Source organism: Lissotriton helveticus, chromosome 7, assembly GCF_964261635.1.
Source record: "Lissotriton helveticus chromosome 7, aLisHel1.1, whole genome shotgun sequence".
NCBI classification, from domain to species: Eukaryota; Metazoa; Chordata; class Amphibia; order Caudata; family Salamandridae; genus Lissotriton; species Lissotriton helveticus.
The window spans coordinates 632,577,415-632,600,661 of NC_136068.1; positions in this window are offsets into that span (position 1 = coordinate 632,577,415).

Genomic DNA, 23,247 nt, shown 5'->3' on the forward strand with positions numbered 1-23,247 from the left:
CTCTCCGCCTTCCTTGAGACAAACGGATCCCTTGACCCGTCGCAGTCCGGTTTCCGAGCAAACCACAGCACCGAGACCGTTCTCATCGCAGCTACCGACGACATCAGGTCCCTGCTCGACAACGGGGAACAGCTGCCCTCATCCTCCTGGACCTCTCAGCAGCCTTCGACACCGTATGTCACCGCACCCTGATACAGCGCCTCAGCAACACCGGAATCCAAGGAACGGCCTTGGAATGGATCATCTCGTTCCTCGCTGGAAGAACCCAGAGAGTCCTCCTCCCCCCGTTCCGATCCGCGGCCACCGAAGTCATCTGCGGCGTTCCGCAAGGATCCTCGCTCAGCCCCACCCTCTTCAACATCTACATAAGCCCCCTTGCAGCCGTCGCACGCCAACACAACCTAAACATCATCTCCTACGCCGACGACACCCAGCTGATCATCTCCCTCTCCAACGACCCCGCCACCACCAGAACCAGCCTCCAGGAAGGAATGAAAGACATCGCGGAATGGATGAAGCTCAGCCGTTTGAAACTGAACTCAGACAAGACGGAAGTCTTCATCCTGGGACCATCCCCCTCTGCCTGGGATGACTCCTAGTGGCCCCCTGGCCTGGGCACCGCCCCCAAGCCAACGGACCATGCACACAACCTGGGCTTCATCCTGGACTCCTCCCTCACGATGACCAAGCAAGTCAACGCCGTCTCGTCATCCTGTATCAACACCCTGCGCATGCTCCGAAAGATCTTCCGGGGGATCCCCACCGAAACTAGGAAGACGGTCACCCATGCCCTCGTCACCCACCGACTGGACTACGGGAACACCCTCTATGCTGGAACCACAGCAAAACTCCAGAAAAGACTCCAGCGCATACAGAACGCTTCTGCACGACTCATCTTGGACATCCCCCTAAACGGCCATATCTCTGCCCATCTGAGAGACCTGCACTGGCTCCCCGTCAGCAAGAGGATCACGTTCAGACTCCTCACCCACGCACACAAGGCTCTCCACGACATGGGACCCAAATACCTCAACAGCCGCCTCACATTCTACACACCCACCCGCCAGCTCCGATCGGCCAGCCTCGCCCTCGCCACCGTCCCACGAATTCGCAGAACCACCGCCGGAGGAAGATCCTTCTCCTACCTGGTGGCCAAGACATGGAACTCCCTTCCCACCCACCTACGGCTGACCCAGGACCATTTCTCCTTCAGGAGACAACTCAAGACCTGGCTGTTCGAGCAGTAGCGACCCCACCTCCCCCCAGCGCCTTGAGACCCTTGCGGGTGAGTAGTGTGTTTTACAAATCTGCTGATTGATTTATTGCATTTATAACGTTTCTGACAGGAGCACTGAACACAGTTCAGGAGAGACTAATTATAATAGCTCCAACTGGTCCTAAAAGTTACTTGGCCAAAAGAACGACTCTGGGTGCTTGGAATGGACAAGAATCAAAGTGATTGCTTAAGGAGAACCCAAAAGGAGTGGCCCGTGTCTCATGAACAGCCAGTTTCAGTATAAATCCTCAAAAGCCACTGCACCATTGGGATTTGAGACACTCACTGGACCCATCGGTTTCACTTGAACTGGGAGACCGGGATAAGGCACGGTGGTCCTTTCACACTTTTAAAATGCAATATCTCAGAAACCTTAAGGGGTGGTGAGGTGGCTCAAATAATTCCAAATTCAGGGCTACAAGCCTCGGCCAACAAGTATTGCCCTAAGTCCTTGGTTAAATAGATATAATCCTCCTTATCTGTGGTGGTCTGGGGAAGGGGTGACACAGGGACGGTACAGATAGGGTTAGGATAATGCAGGCTCATGGCAATTGGTTCCCTGGGACTTAAAACCAATGTATGTGCATTTTTTTTAATAGCTTGAACCAGGCTGAATTGGTTAACCAGAGCACTTTACAAGAGTTAAATAAAAAACATGAACCCATCAAAGGCAATAATGTACGAAGTGTGTAGAGCAGGACTTAAAAATTTCACATGTCTCTCACAGGTGCTCAATCCCCTTGAGTCAGAGTGTCTTACTTCCCTCAGATGACACTTAGGTTCAGTGCTATTGGCCTCGATCCTTCCATCTTCTATTCTCATCAGGCAGCCGAGTTTCCTTATTCCTCCATGGCAGATCACTGCAGCGCACCCTCCTCCAGATATCTAGATTTGTTCCCAGAGTTGGGTGGTGTACAGTAACTTCCAGAGTTCTTTTACTCACCAGCCATCACCCCAGCCATCCGCCAGCCTCGCCCTCGCCACCGTCCCACGAATTCGCAGAACCACCGCTGGAGGAAGATCCTTCTCCTACCTGGCGGCCAAGACATGGAACTCCCTTCCCACCCACCTACGGCTGACCCAGGACCATTTCTCCTTCAGGAGACAACTCAAGACCTGGCTGTTCGAGCAGTAGCGACCCCCCCTCCCCCCAGCGCCTTGAGACCCTTGCGGGTGAGTAGCGTGTTTTACTCTCTGTTGCAGCTACTGCCCACATAGCGGACTGACTTTTTCTAAAGACTGAGGCCGAGCAGAGGAGGAGAACCACGCTTTTGGGCTTCTTAGCGCTATTTGGCAGCGCTTGTCCGTCACCTCTCGCGTTTCCCGCTCTGCGGGAAACGCTCGTTGCTGGGGGTTAGGTGGCCAAGAGGGAGGCCGAAAAACAACATTGCCCACAATACAACTGGGCCAGGAGCACCTCCCCGCCACGCCCTCCACAGGTGATTGAAATTCTGCACCAGCACGGCGGATTGCGGGAATCTCTGTTGCAGCTACTGCCCACATAGCGGACTGACCTTTTCTAAAGACTGAGGCCGAGCAGAGGAGGAGAACCACGCTTTTGGGCTTCTTAGCGCTATTTGGCAGCGCTTGTCCGTCACCTCTCGCGTTTCCCGCCCCGCGGTAAACGCTCGTTGCTGGGGGTTAGGTGGCCAAGAGGGAGGCCGAAAAACAACATTGCCCACAATACAACTGGGCCAGGAGCACCTCCCCGCCACGCCCTCCACAGGTGATTGAAATTCTGCACCAGCACCGCGCATCGCGGAACGCGCGCTGGACGAGCCGGCCCGTTTTAGCCCGTTCTAGACCGAGCGAGGCCGGGCTGGGCCACCCCCCTTGGCCTTGCGATCTGGTCTACACGTTTCCCATTTAAGGTACATTTGTTTTTATTGACATATTGCTAGATTAAAAGTAAACTTTCTCCCCCACCATGACCAGGGGATCTAGAAGTAAGACGGCCATGAAAACTGCTTTGCTTACTGGGCCGCTCGATCAATTCATTACTAGAACTAACGAGGCCATTAATTTAAGCATTTCCTTATTGGAGCGGAGGGTGTCACAGGACCTGGCAATCGCTAGGAGGTCCTCCTTGGGCCCCTTAGCATCAGTACAAACGCAACTTCAACTGACTACATCCATCCCGGTGTTGTTGCAACCAAATGTCATAGCTGAGGTCCACTCCAGCCCGAAAACGGTCGACTTGTCAGCTACCAACATCACTTCTGACTTTGACTCCACGGGGAACCTTGAGAATTCCCCAGACCTCCAGTTACTGTTATCTCAAGATCAAGGCCCCGAGATTCAGCCAATTGGGGCAAAGGAGGGCGCTGTTCCAAAACAGGCAAAAGACCTAAAGAAAGGCAATCTCACGAATCCCCAATCTGCTATTACCAACAAGAAAGGGGCAATCATTTCTCCATCGCAGGGTGTATCGAATGACTCTAACTCTATATCTATTAACCTACTGGAACCTACAGCAAATTCAGTGTTTACGGCCAAAGAGGGGGGGGGTCTGTATCTCAGGTAACGCCAATTCACAGCTCCTAGCGAATATTAGGGAATTACTACATCATGTTTTGAAACCCCTAGAACAGAGCATTATGTCGATAGAAAAACAACTCGCTATTCTTACTCAGAAGCCATCGACTCAGCTCAGTTTGGCCCAAGCAAAACCCGGGGTGGGTCTAACGATTCCTTCTAGATCAGGAGTCCTAGGGGCTCAACTGGACAGCGGAGTTAAGTCCTCTACGTCATCAAAAACCCAGCCCAATTTAACTAAGCCTAAAAAGCTAGAAATATCCTCTTTAACCCCCCTTGGGAGTGTGCTTATGACTGAAACTACGGCCACCCTTCCTTCTCAACCCACTTCCACTCAGTCCACCCAGTCTGTCCCTAACAAGGGTCTGTCTCAGCCATCGAATAAAAGGCCTATTACCCCACTTTTGCCCCAGCATCCATCATTGACTCGACCTGATGAGGGAAAGAGGGGTTTCAGGTCTAAACGCCCCGTTCATTTATCGCCAGAAGTGTCCCCTTACACCATCGTTCTTACTTGAGTCCCCGAGCTATCTACAAATAAAGAGGAGCCATCCTGGTCCCTTTGGAACAAGGTCTCACAGTGGCTTACCATGAATAGGTCCCTTCAACCTCCCCACAATTGTCGAATCTCAGAAGTACGTAGAGTCCCGTGGATTGGGGACGAACCCAAAAACATACAGGGAGACTGTATTATAGTCACTTGTGATGATCCAGACATGGTGGATTACATTTGTTCCTGGCCTGCCTTGGCCAAGAAGGGGGGGATTGATGCCCACCGCCTCTCCTCCTTCTATCCCTATGAACGTAGCCACCAGAACCCGTTAGCCCCTAATTGGGTACATCCTCCTGAGCGCCAGCACCCGATAGTCCCAAACTGGGTACAACCATCTGAGCGCCCGCCCCCGATAGCCCCAAATTGTGTGCAACCACCTGAGCTGCAGCACCCGATAGTACCTAACTGGGTGCAACCCCTTGAGCGTCAGCCCCCGATTGCTCCTAACTGGGTGCAACCACCTGGGCGCCAACATCCGACAGTTCCAAATTGGGCGCAACCACCTGAGCGCACGTGGAACAACATAGGTCCTTGGTACCCACAGAAGAATAGGAGTAGCGTGTGGGGTCAGCGGCCGTGGCGCACTAACAGCGGCCACCATACTGCGGGGGGGGGTGGCGGGGAATCCCTGTTAGTAATAGATTTGATTGCCTGGAAATGGTCGATTGACCATTGGCCACTCCATCTAGCGATAACCCAACCCAGGGGGCCCAGGGGACAGATGTGATGCTAGGCAGTACTTTAGCTATTCCCCATGAAACTTGTATAGTCCCAGTTTTACCTAATGACCCAAACCCTACTACACACATAGCAGGTATCCATACCTCATGCAGGATCCCTGACATTGAAGTAGCTACTACAGTGGTTCATCAGGAATCATTTGCCGGGTCTATAGGTGACAAGCAGCTTGCCCTTGATATATTGCCCGCCCCACAACGAGATAGTGTTACTCACTTAGCAGTCGTATTGGCGGGGCTTAATTTTGTTACCTGGAATATAGCAGGTATCTCAGGTAAACTGAATACCCCCTTTTGGAAGGAATTTATAGGGGCTGGCCATGACATTATTTGTCTCCAGGAAACGTGGTGCCAAGAACCAATTTATGTAGAAGGCTATTCATCCTACTGCCTCAACGCATCTAACTCCCCATCAGGTAGAGCTAAGGGTGGCCTATTGATGTTAATCTCTAACAAGTTGACTAATTTTAAAATCAAAAGTTACTCCTTTATTGAACCACATAGTCAGGTGTTACGGATGGTGGCCAATAAATTTAGAGATCTAATCCTTGTTAATTTCTACAATAACACTTTTGATGCCTCTAGGGGAAATATTTTATTTCCCCTGGAAACTGAACTCAAAAGGGTATTGGCATCCTCCCGTAGAGTGGCAGGCATCTTGTGGGCTGGCGATTTCAACATTCAGCCATGCCCTTTAGCACTAGGTAACCCATGCGGTTTTAGGAGAGAGTTGGGCAATAATGGGATGACAGACAGTGTGGATTCTCTTCATTTTCCACACTGTAACTATGGTAGTCTTTTAAATAACATGATAGCCAAATTTGACCTAGACCTGCTTAGCTGTAATAGAAACAAGTTTAATCATACTTGCCCTACATTTAGAGGCAGGCATGCTAACACCAACATCGATCATATTTTGCTGTCAAATACTAGTGAATTTACCAACCTGAGGGTTAGGGAAGAATCCCTAAGTGATCATAACAGTATCTCTTTAACTCTACTGGGTTGGGGATTTAAGACATCCAATAAAGAATTCTGTTCTACCGATATAGTCCCCACGAGACCGAATGGCCCAAGGATCAAATGGGCCGGAATTGACCCTGCGGAAAAACTCAAGGAGGTTGTGGAAAAATGTAGGAATGAGATCTTCTATTGTCTTGGAGAAGACACCAACTCGGCAATCCTGCTGTCAAGCTACACTAGGATAAATACAGTCATAGAAGATGTATTTACAAGGAAGCAACATAAAACTAGAGTAGTCAGGCTGGGATGGTTTGACAAACCCTGTACCCTGTCCCTACGTGAACTTAAAAAGGCATTATGTCTCAAACCACGCAACTATAACAATATCAAAGTTTTGCGTGTCAAATATAAGGAGGCCCTTTCTAATAGGAAAAAGGCCCTGCAAGAAGAAGCTTGGGACAATCTTAATCGAGCAGCGGAAACCCAAAATAGTAAACTTTATTGGGAGACTATAAATAGCCCCTTTTTAAACACTGAGGGTATTCCAGAACTAACATCTTATGTAGCATGTAATGCATGGATTGAACATTTTTCCAATATTTTTAACCCGGAAGGGAAGCCCATAGAAACTCCGGCCCATGAGGTTTCAGCCTGGTTGCCCTTACCTTTGGGAATTAATTTGGATGTGGTTTATGAAGGCCTGTCTGATAGTAAAGGAGGAAAGGCCCCGGGCCCCGATGGAGTACCTATAGACCTTCTCAAAACCGAAATGAATCTGTGGGCGCCGATCTTAGTGAGGGTCTTCAATGCTGCAGCTGAGGGAAGTCCCCCACCATCTTGGGGCCAGTCGGTCATCATTCCCATATTTAAGAAAGGCAGCAAATCGGAGGCGGGTAATTATTGCCCCATTTCATTACTGGATGCCTCAGTAAAGGTGATGAGTCGAATCATGCTGCAGAGGCTGGAAACCTGGGCAAATGAAAAGGATATTTTAACCAAGGTTCAATATGGTTTTAGAAAAGGTATGGGGACACTAGAACAGTGTGTTAATTTAGATCTTTTAATTAACAAATATACGGAAGTTAAAAAAGGGAACCTGTTTCTATGTTTTGCGGACCTGAGCAGTGCGTTTGACTTGGTCGACCACCGTATATTATGGCAGGTCCTGATAGAGGCAGGAGCACCAAAGGAGATTGTACATTTTTTGGCCAGGCTATATGAGAGACTGTCATGTAAGGTGCGCTTTGGATCCCTAGGCGAATGTACCTCTTTCTTCAAAGTCTCAAGAGGCATCCGCCAGGGTTGTGTTTTGGCCCCTCTTTTATTTTCCCTTTTTATTAACCAAATTGATTCTATACTGTGCCAGACCCCGGCTGATGCACCTTTGATTGGAGGTAAACCGGTTCCAATTTTATTGTATGCGGACGACGCTGCGCTATTGTCCCGTACACAGATTGGTTTACAGCGCCTCATTGACAGATTTATGATATTTATCGAAAGTAGGAAACTACTAGTAAATAAATCCAAAACCTTTGCAATGTCCTGTGGTATGAAAGCTAAGAAAACCCATTCCAGCTTTTTTATTGATAAGGACAAGATGTCACAAGTTAAAACCTTTTGTTATTTAGCAATTACTTTTGCTAATAATGGGTCATGGCAAACCGAGTTTGTAAACATTAGTTTAAAAACAATGAGGTCCACTAACAGCATCTTTAGATTTTCATCTAAACTTGGGGTGAGGAGCATCAAAGATATGATGAACATTTATAATGTAAAATGTGTGTCCTCAGCGCTGTATGGTGCGGGGGTCTGGGGTCATTGTGTTGGCCCAAATGTGCAGAGAGACGAAAATAAGTTCCTCAGAAAATTGTTATGTGTACCACCTTCTGCAGCAGTAGAATTGATCCATGAAGAAGTAGGAATTGAATTTATTTCGGATCTAGCAGCACTGCGCCCCTTGTTGCTCTGGCGCTCAATCTGGGCTAAGTCTGAAACCCAATTTACCCAGGAGATAATCCTTGATTGCCTCAGGTTGGACCACTCCTCACGTATCCTCTGGCTTAAGTATATACATCATTGGTTTTATCTCCTCTTCCAGTTTGACATTTTTCTTGACCCTAAATCTGTTGTTTCAATCCCAAAGAAAGACATTAAACAAAGGTTTTTAAGTCATAAGAGAGAATGCCGTGCAAAGGTGTCTGGATGGCTGCAATCAGTGATGACTTACTGGGACTACAACCTACCCACTGGTTTCCAACTTTACCTCTCTGGTGTCACTCGTAATTCTCACCGGTTTGTCTTAACACGCTTATGATTGGGAATCGTTCATCACCTTGTTGCATTTCCCATTATGAACTCTAGATCTGATATAGCATGCCCCTGTGACAATGTTTCTCGCCAGAGCTGCTGCCATTTTTTATTGTTTTGTAAATGTTATCATTTTTTTAGGGTAACATACTTAAAACCCGTCTTTTTAAAATACAATGTTCGTTCTACGAGAAATGCTTTACAGCTTCTTAGTTCCCTAGAGGATATGGATATTTGCTTTTTCGTAGCAACATATATATATTAAAATGTACAGCTGCCAGGAAAGCCATAGTTTTATGATATCTTGGACTGTGTCCTGTTTTTACTATGGCCTCCTGTCTGTATATTTTACCAAATGTACAGCTGCCAGGAAAACCATAGCTTTATGATATTTTTGATTGTGTTCCGCTTTTAACTTGGCTTCCTGTCTGTATATTAGTTTATTTATTTATGTGCAATATATCATATGTATAATGTATGCAGTATGTATTATAAATGAATTTAGTTCTCTTGGGCAACAGCCTTTGTACAGTACAATCCTAACTCTGGTCATATCATGTTCTTAGAACCCCCTCTTACTATGTTTACAATGGTTTTCTTTTGATCATTTTTAACTGTTGTATCCTTGATGCCTTTTTAGCAATGTATGTTACATATGCATGTGTTCTGCTTGTATGGTTTGTTTTACAAATCGAATAAAGCTTTTGAACTGAACTGAGTGGCCCGTGTCTCATGAACAGCCAGTTTCAGTATAAATACTCAAAAGCCACTGCACCATTGGGATTTGAGACACTCACTGGACCCATCGGTTTCACTTGAACTGGGAGACCGGGATAAGGCACGGTGGTCCTTTCACAGTTTTAAATTGCAATATCTCAGAAACCTTAAGGGGTGGTGAGGTGGCTCAAATAATTCCAGATTCAGGGTTACAAGCCTCGGCCAACAAGTATTGCCCTAAATCCTTGGTTAAATAGATATAATCCTCCTTATCTGTGGTGGTCTGGGGAAGGGGTGACACAGGGACGGTACAGAGAGGGTTAGGACAATGCAGGCTCATGGCAATTGGTTCCCTGGGACTTAAAACCAATGTATGTGCATTTTTTTTAATAGCTTGAATTGGTTAACCAGAGCACTTTACAAGAGTTAAATAAAAAACATGAACCCATCAAAGGCAATAATGTACGAAGTGTGTAGAGCAGGACTTAAAATTTCACATGTCTCTCACAGGTGCTCAATCCCCTTGAGTCAGAGTGTCTTACTTCCCTCAGATGACACTTAGGTTCAGTGCTATTGGCCTCGATCCTCCCATCTTCTATTCTCATCAGGCAGCCGAGTTTCCTTATTCCTCCATGGCAGATCACAGCAGCGCAGCCTCCTCCAGATATCTACATTTGTTCCCAGAATTGGGTGGTGTACAGTAACTTCCAGAGTTCTTTTACTCACCAGCCATCACCCCAATGCCAGTGGAGCAGAGAATTTCATGCTTTTCAATGGATATAACCTACTGGCTCCAGGCGGCAGTGCCCATCTCCTACTGAAGAAACCGGCTACAAGCGGGTACCAAAGAGTGCCTTTGAGTGTGGAACTCCAAGAGGTGTGTCATTCAGAATCAAAATCTCTGGGCAAGCAGAGCAGGTCCCAAGTATTCAGGCTTTTGCCAGAAAGATGTGGAGTAGAAATCAGCTTATCAAAAGGGATGATTTTCCAGGCGGGGAGGGTATTATTCCTGAGTGTGGGCTCTGGGTTATCTAGATAGCTCCCAATGCAGGACAACATGATGGAGCCCCAAGATGGCCACTGGGTGTGGATTTGAGCAGTCCTTTGTTAAACACTACAAGTCGGCGTGTTTTGTTGCAAGCAGTGGAGGTATACCTGGTTTGGATCAATCCTTTGTTCTATAGCAGGGCTTATGGCTGGAAAGGGTCAGGAGTGGGTTTCATTAGGACATCCCAGTCAGGATACAGAACACAGCAAGAAGAAACTGTGTGAAGGATGCCACGCGTGCAAAGCAAGGAACTTCCACCTTTTGCTACAGTTACTGTGTGCTCAATAGCCATTCATTGCTCACCTGAAACTTCTCACAACTCATCGCATAGATACAGCTGTAGAGTAAAAGCTCAGCTGGGCGAAACTGAGGGGTATATTCACAAGCTCCTATCGCCGTGCGAACGTCACTTTTTTTGACGTTCCCGTGGCGATAGGGCCAGAGCCCTATTCTCAAAGTAGCGTTAACTCATTGTAGCGTTTCTTTCCTTTCTCTTCCCTCATGAGGGTTCTCATGAGAGTCCCCACGAGGGCAGCCTAGAATCCTCATTATGGTCGTCACTACACAGAGTTGGGCGATGATCTTAGCCAGACTGAGCCCACGTGTCTGCAATTCATCGTATTTCCTGAAATCAGTTTCTTCAGGATCACGTGACGTTTTCCTCCCGACTCGCCTCTCAAATTGCTTTGAGTTTCTCCGACTCTTCCTCCGCGACAGGAACATTTCCTTGTTCTGCAACATTAATTGGCACCTGCAGGACACTATTGTTACCTTGATAATACTCATTTGGGTATTTGCGCAGTTCTGGAGTTCACAATTTATACTGACTTTGTGTCATTTTATTCTTGAAATTGTAAGGTTGAATATATTTTAACTCTAATTACCTCAGATTTCTTTTTTTTAATCCATTTGCACTATGGCGGCTCCTACTACCAACATTACAGTCAACCCACCAAAAGAGTTTATGTGCACTCCTGGTGATCCGCCTGTTCCGTGGTTACAACGGAAGGAGCATTTTATCAATTACCTTCTAACTATTGATCATGCTAATAAGTTATCTGGTGAAAGAAAAAAAATTATTGCTGCATAGTTTGGGTCCTGAAGGCTTAAGGATATATGGTAAATTGAACAAGGACACTGTGTCTGGTGATGACAATGTTTTTAACCAAGCAATTAAGCATTTAGACAATTACTTTTCACCTAAGGTTTGTATTGGTGTAACCCGTTTTAAGTTCTTTCAAAGGAAACAGCTTAAGAATGAATCTATAGATGACTTCGTGACTGCTCTTCAAAAACTTGCTATTGATTGCAGATTTGGAGTAATTGAAGAAGAGTTAGTAAGAGATCAAGTAGTCATGCATGCGTTTGATCCCTCCATAAAAGATAGATTATGGGATGCACTCTATGCGGAAAAAAAGGCCATTTCAGCCGAGTGTGCCACACTAAAAAGCCTAACAAAGAGAAAGTTAAATGCATTGAGGAGGGTCTTTTATCCTCCGCTAATGAGGACAGTGATGATGAAGATTGTTTTATTTCAAGTTCTAACGGTAATGTAGTCCTTAATATTTCGCACAGTAATGATTCTAACAAGACAATGTGTTTAATGTCCATGGGGGGAGTTAATGTGCACATTGCAGCGGATTCCAGTCCTCCTTTCACTATAGTGAATGAGGCTGTATGGTCCGACAAATTTGTTTAAAAACTTGGTTCTGAATTACTACAACCAGATATTGCTCCTGAGAGTTATACGGGTGAATCTATTGATTTGCTTGGTTTTAGGAAACGTATCTTTAGATTCAAGAGCAGAAGTGCTTTGTGCAAACTTTATGTTTCAAAAAAGGGTCCATCTATTCTTGGGTGGAAAGATCAAAGCAAACTAAATATTATTTTTGATCCTAATGGTATAGAACAAGTTGTTTTAGATGAAGGTGAAAACTTGGGCAAGACTCTACGTGATCCTTTTCCTGATATTTGTTTTGGAACTTTGGGGAGATTGGAAGGTTTTGAGCATCACATTCCCCTCAAACCTGATGCATCTCCAAAAGTCCACAAATGTAGGAATATTGCTTTCTCTGTTAGAGATGAAGTTGAGAAGGAATTAAATAGGTTAGCCAATTATTGTGTCATCGAACCTATAGAGTCTTCTCAATGGATTTATCCGTTGGTCGCAGCGAGGAAGGCCAACGGAAAGCTTAGATTATGCATTGACTTGTGCCATCTCAATGATAACATTTTGATAGACCAGTTCCCACTCCCAAAAATCAATGAAATGCACACTAAAACCAGAAGCATGGAAGTTTTTTCTACTATTGACCTGTCTCAAGCTTACCACCAAATTCCCCTTTCTGATGATTGTAAAAATCTTACTGCTTTAATTTCTCACATTGGCTGTTTTCAATACACCAGAATGCCGTTTGGTTTGGCTTCTGCAACTGCTGTATTCCAGCGTTTAATGCACAAGATTTTGGTCATTTGGATTATGTGCTCATTTTCCAAGATTACATTTATCTCATGGAGAAGAACAGTAGCGATCACAAAACCAAACTCCTTCATGTGCTTTCCCTCTTAAATAAATTTGGATTAACAGTAGAATTCTCTAAATGCAAGTTTGCTGCCAATAGTGTGAGTTATCTTGGTCATGAAATTAGTGCTGTCAGCATTCATTCAAAAAGCAAATTAGTTTCTGCCATTACTAGTGCCCCAGTCCAAAAAATAAGGATGAGGTTAAATCCTTTTTACGACTTATTGAGTTTTTTATTAAATTTGTTATTAAAAAATACTAGCAGAACCTTTCACATTAGGCAACTTCTCAAATCAAGTCTGAATTTGTGTGGTCTGGTTCGTGTCAGGAGGAATTTTACGATATTAAAAATGCAAATTCCTCTACTCCCGCTCTTCAGGGTTTTGACCCTTGTGGAAAATAATTCATTACCATGGATGCCAGTGGTACTGGTATTGGTGCTGTCTTGTCACAGGTTGACGAAAAAGATTTTGAATCCATTGTTGCATATGCCTCTAGACCTTTGTCACCTGCAGAGTGCAAATACGCTGTAATCGAACTTGAGGCAATTGCTTGTGCTTGGGCCTTGGATCATTTTCGTAAATTTGTTTGGGTCAATGAAGTCTTTATTAAGTGTGATTATAAACCTTTAGTTAAGTTCTTGTCTAATGTTGGAATAGTTAATGTTACTGCCAGGTGAGCATGGATGATCAAGCGGCTGTTGGATTTTCTCTACAAAGCTGTATACCTACCTGGTAAAAAGAACGCTGTTGCTGATTTTCTTTCTTGGTTGTCAGTCCAGATGGTTGAAAACTAGGATAACCTCATGGAAGTGCATTGTTAAAAGCAGGTATTGGTGGCCTGGTCTTGATATTGAAGTGGAGAGAGCTGTGAGAGATTACGGTTTGTGTTCATCTGCGAACAAAACCCTTAAAACTTTAAGACCTCCCATGAGTGATCTTTTGTCCCCTGTATCACCCTGGGAGCAGGCTGCTGTGGACATCATGGACCCTGTTGGCAGTTCTGGATAGCATGTCATTTCTATGATGGATGTGTTTTCTAAGTTGCCTGTAGTCAAAGTGATAAAAAAATTGGACACTGACATCGTGATAAACTTTTTTGATGATGTTTTCCTTAGTGAGGGCACTCCCGCTTTCATCATTAGTGATAATGGGGTACAGTTGACTTTCAAGGTTATGATTCAGTATTTATCTAAATGTGGAATTCAACATAAAACTACCTCTTTGTACAATGCAAGTAGAAATGCTTTGGTAGAAAGGTACAATAGAGTTTTTAAAGGTTGGCCTTTAAGAATATAATTCCTTGGGAGACGCAATTGTTCAAAACACTTTAGTTTTATAGAGTTTCTGTTGTTGACTCTACAATATTCTTCCCTTTCGACCTCATGAGGGGTAGAAAGCCCAGAGCCAAGTGGTTGCCTGGTTGGAATATAGGTTGCGGGGAGGTGAGTTGGTCTTCTTCTGATGTCATGAATAATTTGAGTCTTAAACATGACAAGTACAAAGAACTCTATGACCGAAAGCATAATACTCTGGTGGAAGGGTGCCTGTTATGGCGATAAATCATGAGATTTATCGCCGTCGATGTGGGTAACGCCAGACTGCACAACATTCTTGTGATTAGTGTGCAGACTGGCATTTCCGAAGTGACAGTGAGAGGTGTTAAGCCAAGGTGGCTAACACCTCCCACCACCACTTTTTTTGTGAAGATGCCCCTGAATGTTTTTGTACATGGAGAAGACCATAGACTCCTCTACAAAGTGGTTAAGTGAAAAGTCCCTTAGCTTTCATCAACAGGTAGTTTCTCCAGAGCCTGGCAAAACTGCAGTGGCCACATTCTGCCATGGGTAGAGTTATACTTTTGGCGACCCAGTTCACCCCTGGTCTGCAGAGCCTGGTTTCTCCTTGTGAAATGTGAAATATACATTGAGCCCCCTCATTGGGTAACAGATTGTCGATCACAAAGATGGAAGCAGGGCAAGACTGAACAATGAAAACAAGGATAGGAATATCCTTCTTGTACCTGTACAGAGTGCCTTTTGGCACTGCACAGATAGTATCATATACAAAAAAGCCCTTGTTGCACATTACACATCAACTCTTGTATGTGTATTTAAAGGTAAAACGTGGGCCTGTGCTAGAAGGTTATTCTTACAAGTGTTAGACAAATATTAAATATGTATGTGTTTAAGAAGTGCCTCACATGAGCAACCACCATGGAGCGAACAAGTGGGAAACCCCTACAATTCCGTCTTGATGTGTAAGGAAAGTGCAACAAGGGCTTTTTTGTATATGATCCAGAAGTTGAGTTGAGGGCGCCCTTGTTTCCTGTTTTTGCCTCTAAGGTTCCTCCTTTATGAAGACTACACAAATAGTATCTACATACATAGGAGAGTTAGATTAGTTGCAACAACATGCCCCTGCCAGATCAGACATTCAGGTTCTCTCCTTTGGTGTTCTTCCAAAAAATACAGAACTAAAGTAGACTGTGTGTGGTAAAAGCTTGCAGTGATTCCTTGCAAAAACTACCATGCTCAGGGACATTTTATGTATGTGTGTACATATAAATGTCGCTCTTATACACTGTCACTGCTTTCTTTATTTCTGGGACCTTTAGTGGAAGGAGGGTATTGGAAATAAATGGGTCTCTAGAAACTAGTACTAAACAGAGAGGCAGAACTTGCTCAATAATTCTTTATCTTTAAGTTCAGGGAAAAGTTTAATTAAGTAAGTGCCAGCAGTACAAACTGCTTGATTCATATATGTCTCCAAGGAAATGTTAAAGAATATTTAAAAGCAAACATTTTCAGAAATACCCCTACCCAGCTTCTCCATAGTTCCTCAGCAACTCAACTAGTGCAACTTGCATTAAAAAATGTTTCTTGTGGTCCAAAGGCCTTTTGTAAGCTTCTCCTTATCTCTGGAATAAGTTACCAATATAGGTCTAAACACTTTGGGCTCTATTTATATCTTGACAGTGTGTATACTCCATTGCAACGGTGACAAAGTAAACATACCGCCCTCATAAAAGTCTGCCCAACAAATTTAAAAGCGGACACACCTTCATGACGGAGACTACTCTGTCTTTGCCGTGATTAAACCCCTCCATCAGCACTCGTTGGAGACTGACCTCTAATTCCGCCCACCTAATCTAGATGGGTGGAATGATAGGTCAGTTTTCACTATCACTTACCACCAGGAAAACCCTGGCAGTGAGGGGCAGTGAAAACTGCTAAATGCTCCTCTGGCCATGGGATAGGACTCCCATGTTGAGGGGAGGATTTTCTTTATTTTCAAAAAGAAAATTCTGTATCGGGATTTTCTTTTTGAAGATATAAAAGAAACCATTTAGTGCAAGGCTGCGTCATGTGGACGGTGCATTGCACCAAATTGTAAACAGCATTGACTGGATCCGGCGTGAAGGCAGTTCCTACCAACGCTTTAGAAATTACCGCCAGCTTGGATGTGATTTCTAAAGTAGCGCGGTGGCACCTACATAAGGGCTGAGAAACGGGCTACCCGGTCTTACATAAATTAGGCCCTTACCCTCTCACAGACCTTTTCTTAAGAAACTGAAAACATATCTCTTTTTATAATATTGTTTCTGTGTTCCAGTGGCAGCCACCACAAACAAAGGGTGGTAGGGCAGGTGGAGGGAGCGTGGCAGGGGTGGCGTGGGGGGTAATGTTAGAAATAATATATAAAAAAATGTTTAACTTTAGCTGCCAGCCGCCTGCTGTGTCACGTCACGTCGTGCCTCCTGTCCTCTTTCTGGTCCCAGCAGGCCCTGGGACAGTCTCCCATCCAATCCCCATGCTGCAGAGCAGCACGGGGATTGGCCTGAGCGGGCTGGAAAGACACTCCACTCAGACCAGGGAGTCTGTGTGGTTTCTTCAGCCCAGCTGTTCAATGCAGCTGGGCTGGAGAAACCTAAGTGCAAATGTGTGTTTTGTCCGGCTCGAGACGGCCAGCCAAACACATATGTTCACTTAGGGTGTGTACATAGCACTCCTCCCCCCTCCCATGCCTCGGCCCGCCCCTCCCTACAGCGCCAGCTGAGAGCGGATGGTATGAGACCCACTCAAAGACGGCTGTCAGACAAGTTCTGATTTTCTTTCCTCAGGGAATCTACGTCCTGCTCCCAGGAGAACAGTAGCTGGGTGTCATCAGCATCAGAGATATTTTTCCTCCCAGGTCCTCAGCGAATAAGGCAAGAGGAGTTAGACAGATATTAAAGGGGCTTAAAACAGAGTCTTGAGGTACTCCCACTTGCAGTCCACCCAACAGAGATGAGAAAGGAGGGATCCAGACCTTGAAATGAGGCGAGCCAGTCTAAAGTTTTATAGCCGATTCAGATAGATTGGAGACGGGCTAGGAGAGTGGCATGGGGTACCATATCGAAGGTATTGCCAGTGCCCGTCCCCAGTGTCCTTAGATGTCTCAGTCTGAGTTGGTGAAAAGGAAAGATTACATGACTCTGAATCATCACCTGACACCTGACCATATGTTTATAACCTTATCCAACTTTATGTTAAATGAACATAAATGCATGTTTATGGCCACTTGTATTCAGATCATAATACGAATTGTATATATGGTGTATCACTAAACTGAATAAGCAGTATACATGCACAATATGTATTGATGGGCAACAATGGACAATGCAAAGCTCCACTCAGCTTTACTATGTTTTAACCTGAATAATTCTTCTATCCTTTTCCTTTCTTTCTCTACCTCTCTGATTATAGTTCTATGCAATGACAATAAAATTGAAAAATATAGGGCATAATTTATGAGGCCTTGCGTCAGTTTTGTGCTTCCGATGCGTCACTTTTTGTGACGCATTGGCGGCGTAAAAAATGCCTCCTGTTGCGCACTATTTACAAAGTGGCGCATCTAAGCAGATGCGTCACTTTGTGAACCCCTGCGCTACATTATACCTGCATCAGGTATAATATATGCAGGGGGGGCATTCCCCCGCAAAAAGCTTCGTAGAAGTGACGCAGTGAAATTGATGAGATTTCACTGCGTCACTTCTAGGACGCCGTTGTCTCAAAATCTTGCGCCTGCCTCACAGCAGGCGTAAGACTGACGCGGGTCCTTTCGCATGGGGCTTGCCCCATGTGAAAGGACGCATTGCTGGAGTTGCGTCACTTTTGTGACACACTCCAGCAATGCGCCACTTTTGCGCTTACAGGTACGTCAGAAATACTGACATATCTGTAACTCCTTGCGACATGATGCGTCATACATTAAATATGACGCATCGGGTATGTCGCAAGGAGTGCGCACTGAGAAGTGACGCATCGCTGCTTTCACGCAGCGATGCGTCATTTCTCATAAATGAGGCCCATAGTGTTTACAAAAAAGACACAGTGAGGGTGCAAATGGTCCTAATCTTTGACATCAATGTACAGTCTAACCTACGCATCTGTGCGGGAAGCCTTCAAACCGTACACCAGCGGATTCGTCTTGTCCACAGCAGCCGCAATTACCAAGTCGCTTCAGCTGGAACTGGCTCTTCGCAAAGAAAAGATGTGAACTCAAAGGACCGCTATTTAGAAATGGGACCACATTTAATCTGAGGATTCTTGTATCGCTCAAAAAGACACAGCCATGAGAAATGTAAACTTCTGATGCATCAATAGGTGGATGGGTCACGCAGGATCTTGGCCTGCTTGACTAGCAGAGGGAGGGTTCCCACTAATATGCAAGCACTCATGGCGGTAGACTGTGCATTGGCAGTGGGCAAAACACAAAAACATAATGAATTTAAGTTCTTTTATCAGGACTGTCCTCGATTAAACTCCAGGACAATGAATCAAGTATGAATTACAAACTGGCTGGCTGTGGTTTACAGAGACTTAATCTGGACGTTGCAAGGGGTTTCAATGGAGACATCACAGAACAGGAAATCATGGGGGCGCTGAAAGATGCAGCAAAAGTGCGAGTGCCTGGCTGTAGTTGATTACAATCCGTCTAGGGATTGTGGGATTAGGTGCTCTCTAAGAAAGGCTGCCATGATGCTCTTGAAGTCTGGCTAGGATCGGGGCGACTGTTTGCTCTTGAGAGCCCTTTTGTTAATTGAAAATAGTTTGTCTTATGGGCAGCTATTTTCAGCGCTCTCCATTCGGTATGGTACTAAATATAATTTAATGTCAGAATATTGTTTTATATAAACCCCAGTTCTTAAATCCAATTTACCAAATCAGCACCCCGTTGGAATTAATAACTACAAATCTGCATTCAATGGGATACTATTTTTTTAAACGATGTTTTGGGTTTATTTTAATGTCAGAACATATACCTTATACGATATTCTGACATATAACCCCCCCATTATGCTGCATTACATTGAAACCAAAGGGTGTCAGATTGCCTTGAAAATAGCAACGCAGAATAACAGTAAAGTAGATTTGTGAAACCAGACAAACGTGTTTAGCGAAAAAAAAAAGATTTCCTACCTATTGCCCATTCATTTTCATTATAACTAAGGAGTAGAAGTTGAGTAGCTTCACCACACATTTTGTTTTATTAATTATGAATAGCTACCCCCAGCGTCTAACTATTTGAAGTTCAAAAAATACTCCTGGACCGCTCAGGACAACTGGGGTTGGCGACGGTTGTAATCGCACCAATTGCCCATCCATTCCCCTTCTGGGTTTCCGTGGACCACCAGGTAGAAAAGGGCTCCCTTCGGTCTCCTACCAAAAACAGCCCAAATCACCCTAGGAGGTTTGCAGCCAAACAGCTGGATCCCCATGCAAGTTTTGTTTTTGTAAAGAAAAGTATCAGGTCTTTAGAAATGTATAATAAGTGATGAAAATTCATTTTTCCGTGACCTGAATACCTAAACTGTTTGGCCAAAAATTCCCCACTTGGTTTGTGTGATCTCTTAAACTGACAACTGTGGCATTCTCTTTCTAACCTTCCCCTTGGGTTTTTTTAATCTTTTCTTTTTTCTTCCTTTATATTGCTGTGGAATTTGAGCTCACTCAAATTCATATAAAGTCCTTGAATTAGTAAATGTATCGTTATGTTTTTGTCATAAATGTAAAATATCTGTTTTATGGTTGTATTACTTTGTGGTTTGCCAAAAGAATAACATGGGCAATGCTCATGAAAATAATAACATGAACTAGAGAGTCCTTTTGATAAATATTTAACTTTATTAAAAAATAAAATAAAAATATTTATTAACTTTTTCACTCACTATGAGTGTCACGTGTGATTGTTTTTGAATGAGATGGGAAATAGTCATCCGTACTAGCAATGCTTTTGTTGTTCCATTGTAGTCACTCTAGCTGTCAATTCATCTTGGTCATAAGTCTATTCTACCAAGTTTATTTCAAGCTGATCAAGCCTGGTTTTGGCCTTCTGGAGGGAATGATGTAGGTCGGCCAAGCATTTGGTAAAATCTGGTTGCCGACAGTAAGATCTTAAAGGAGCGCTGTTTCAGTAGCTGTATGTCAACCGTTGTCAAACAATCAACGGGGTCCCTCAGGGCTCCACGTTGAGCTCTTTGCTTTTTAACATATATTTGACCCCGGTAATTTTTTTGGCGGAGGAGCTGGGAGCAAAAATGCTAGCCTGCGTAGACGACACCCAGCTGCTATTCACCTGAAAAGACTGATCTGGACACCAATGCTGCCCAGATATGCCTCTCATCTGTATTCCACTGGCTTGCACATGCCCAACTGAAGTGCAATGAGGATAAGTCAGAGGTACTCTTTTATGGCCGGTTCCCCCCTGCCTTCAGAGAATCTTTGTGGCCTCCAGACTTCCCCTGCCCTAACTCAGAGGGTGGCCAGGCAAAGAACTTAGCGGTGTGTTTTGGTGAAGATCTCCGGTTTTCAGATCATGTTAAGAAAGTTACCGGAGTCTGCTTCGGCACCCTTCAGGCCTCACGAAGGTTTTTTCACTTGCTTCCTAGAGAAGCTAAAGAAATGGTAGCGCATGCCCTTATCCTTTCCCGCCTCGACTATGCCAATGCTTTGTTCATTGGCATTCCTGGCTATTTGGTAAAGAAACTTCAAATAATACAGAATGTGTAGCTAGACTCCTGTTTGACATCTCTTGGAGATCTAGTGTTCGGCAGCATTTGCAGGATTTGCACTGGCTACCTGTGGCCCAGCGGGTGCAATTCAAGGCCCTTACCCTATCTCACAGGGCCCTTCATGGCCAAGGGCCTATGTACCTCAGGAGGTGCTTTGCTTTGTACACGCCCAGTCGACCCTTGCGTTCTGCCACCCAACGCCGGATGGTTATCACGCGGTTTCGCAGGTCACGCCTGGGGGCCAGTCCCTTTCTGTCAAAGCAGCAGCTGCCTGTAATGCCTTCCCCGTGGACCTACAGCATACCCAAGATTTTTGTCTTTTTAAAAAACATTTAAACACATATCTTTTTAATGAGCTAATTTAATTTTTCCTGCCTTCTCTCCCACAGTCCACTCATGCACCAGGACACTCTAGAGTATTAGAGCTCGATATAAGTCTTTTTATAACATAACTTTGCAGCCGTTGCTGTGGGGTCAGCAGTCTTACTCACATGGTTATGAATGTGTTTTTTGCAGCTGGAGACCCACTTTCACCTCACCAGGTGTGTTGGAGCAAGTCCTTTATAAAGGGGATCTTCACCCCTTTTGCCTTCCAAGCCCTATGGCAGCAATTCAATGGACTTCTGGGATCTACATCTCTGGGATAACCATATTGGCACCCAAAAGGTTGATGTTATACACAAAAGTCTTTCCAGATATTGTAGCCAGAATTTGGGAGTGGGCTTCAATTTTCAAAAAGAAGAGTGGTCAGACAGTACCCTAGGACCAAAATGAAAATCTTTAGAACACTACTGGACTGAGGACTCTGCAAGAAGAAGGGCTGGAGCTATCAGGAGGAGCCCATTTGCTGTGTTGCTTTGCTGGCTTGGTCTGCAGTTGCTGCTTCTGTCTGTGAACAGTGAAAGAACTGGACTTTGCTTTCTGGAATCTTGCTTTCGTAGTGCTTTGAGGGTTTGTGTGTGCTTGCTTCCTATTGGAAGTCTCAGGGCCATTAGACTTCATCTGCAGCTCCCCTGGACTCCTCTGCATGGAGTTTGACCGGATGTACGACATTACAACGCAAGCTTTTACATCGCATGCTTTTACAACGCAAGTTTTACAACGCATACCATTACAACGCATAGTACTTTGGGGCGCTGGATAGTGAATTATTTAATTTACTATTCCAACTCCAGTCCCCGTGGATAGTAGGGAAGGTGTTGGATAGTAAATTAAATATATTCCCTATCCTAGAGCGCCCCCAGCGCAATGAGTTGTAATGGTTTGCGTTGTAAAAGCTGCGATGTAAAAGCATTGCGTGGTAAAAGTTGCGTTGTAAGTGATGTTTCCCAGTTTGACCTGCCAAGTGGTGCCAGTTCCAGTGCTGGGCCCTTGGAGGTGGTTTTGCTGCTTCAAAGACTGAAAATCAACGCATCTCCCTTCAGCAGTGTTTTTCCCTCTGCGAGCTTGCTGTAAGGTTGAAAAACCAAAACATCATTGCGGCGCAGTCGAAAAAATGACGCATCACCTGTTTCACCACCGCATTGACCCAGTGCCTGTATTTTCCACGCATTACAGCTGTGCGTCAAGTTACCAACGCATCACTCCGCAGTATGAGCCACCTCTGGAAATCGACGCATTGGGTCTTCTCGAAGTAAGAAATCGACACACCACTTCTCCTGCTTTCAGCAGAACTGACGCAACCATTCCCCTGGGGCTCAGGAATCGGCGCATTGCTTGTGTTTTCCGATGCGACCCTCCTTTGCGACTGTTTTTCATCTTGGATTTTGACATATCAAAAGTACTTTGTGCTAAAATCAACACAAGTGATATTTCTACTTCTGCATGTTCGATTTTTGTCGTTTGTGTCTTGTTTGGTTTAGATAAAAATTGGCTATTTTCCTAAACTGGAGTGGTGTCCATTTTTAGTGTTTTCACTGTGTAACTGTGTGTTTTATTTACAAATGCTTTACACATTGCCTCTGGGACAGGCTTGACTGCTCGTGCCAAGCTACCAAGGGAGTGAGCAGGGGTTATCTTGGATCTGTAACTCCCGTACCCTGACAAAAAAGGAAAGGTCCCTACTTCGACACGGTGCGTACCACTGCCAACTAGAGATCACCAATTCTAACACTGTGGTCAGCAAGGAAGATAGGACTTGTGTTTGTACTTGACATACAGTGATTAGTGTGCACAACATGCAACAATATACTACTTTTTGATTTTTCTGTTTCTAATTATTCTTGAGTTTTGGATCTATAAATCATGTCTCAGTCAAGTTCAAAAGACCTTTATTCGAATTTCGTAAAATTCATAAAAGTACCGCAATAAAACATACATTTTCACAGTAAAAACAAGTATAAAATTAATAAGTTATTAAAAACTGATGCGTTTCTCATCGGACAATTTTCAAGGGCTTTCCATTGTTTTGTGTACACATGTTATAGTTCTCAAAAAAGTGCTAGTGCGAAAAATTAATTCATCTGTATCCAGGGACAATAACATTGAATAAGATTCCCCTAACGAAAGGGGTTTGTGATTCCTAAAATACGGAGT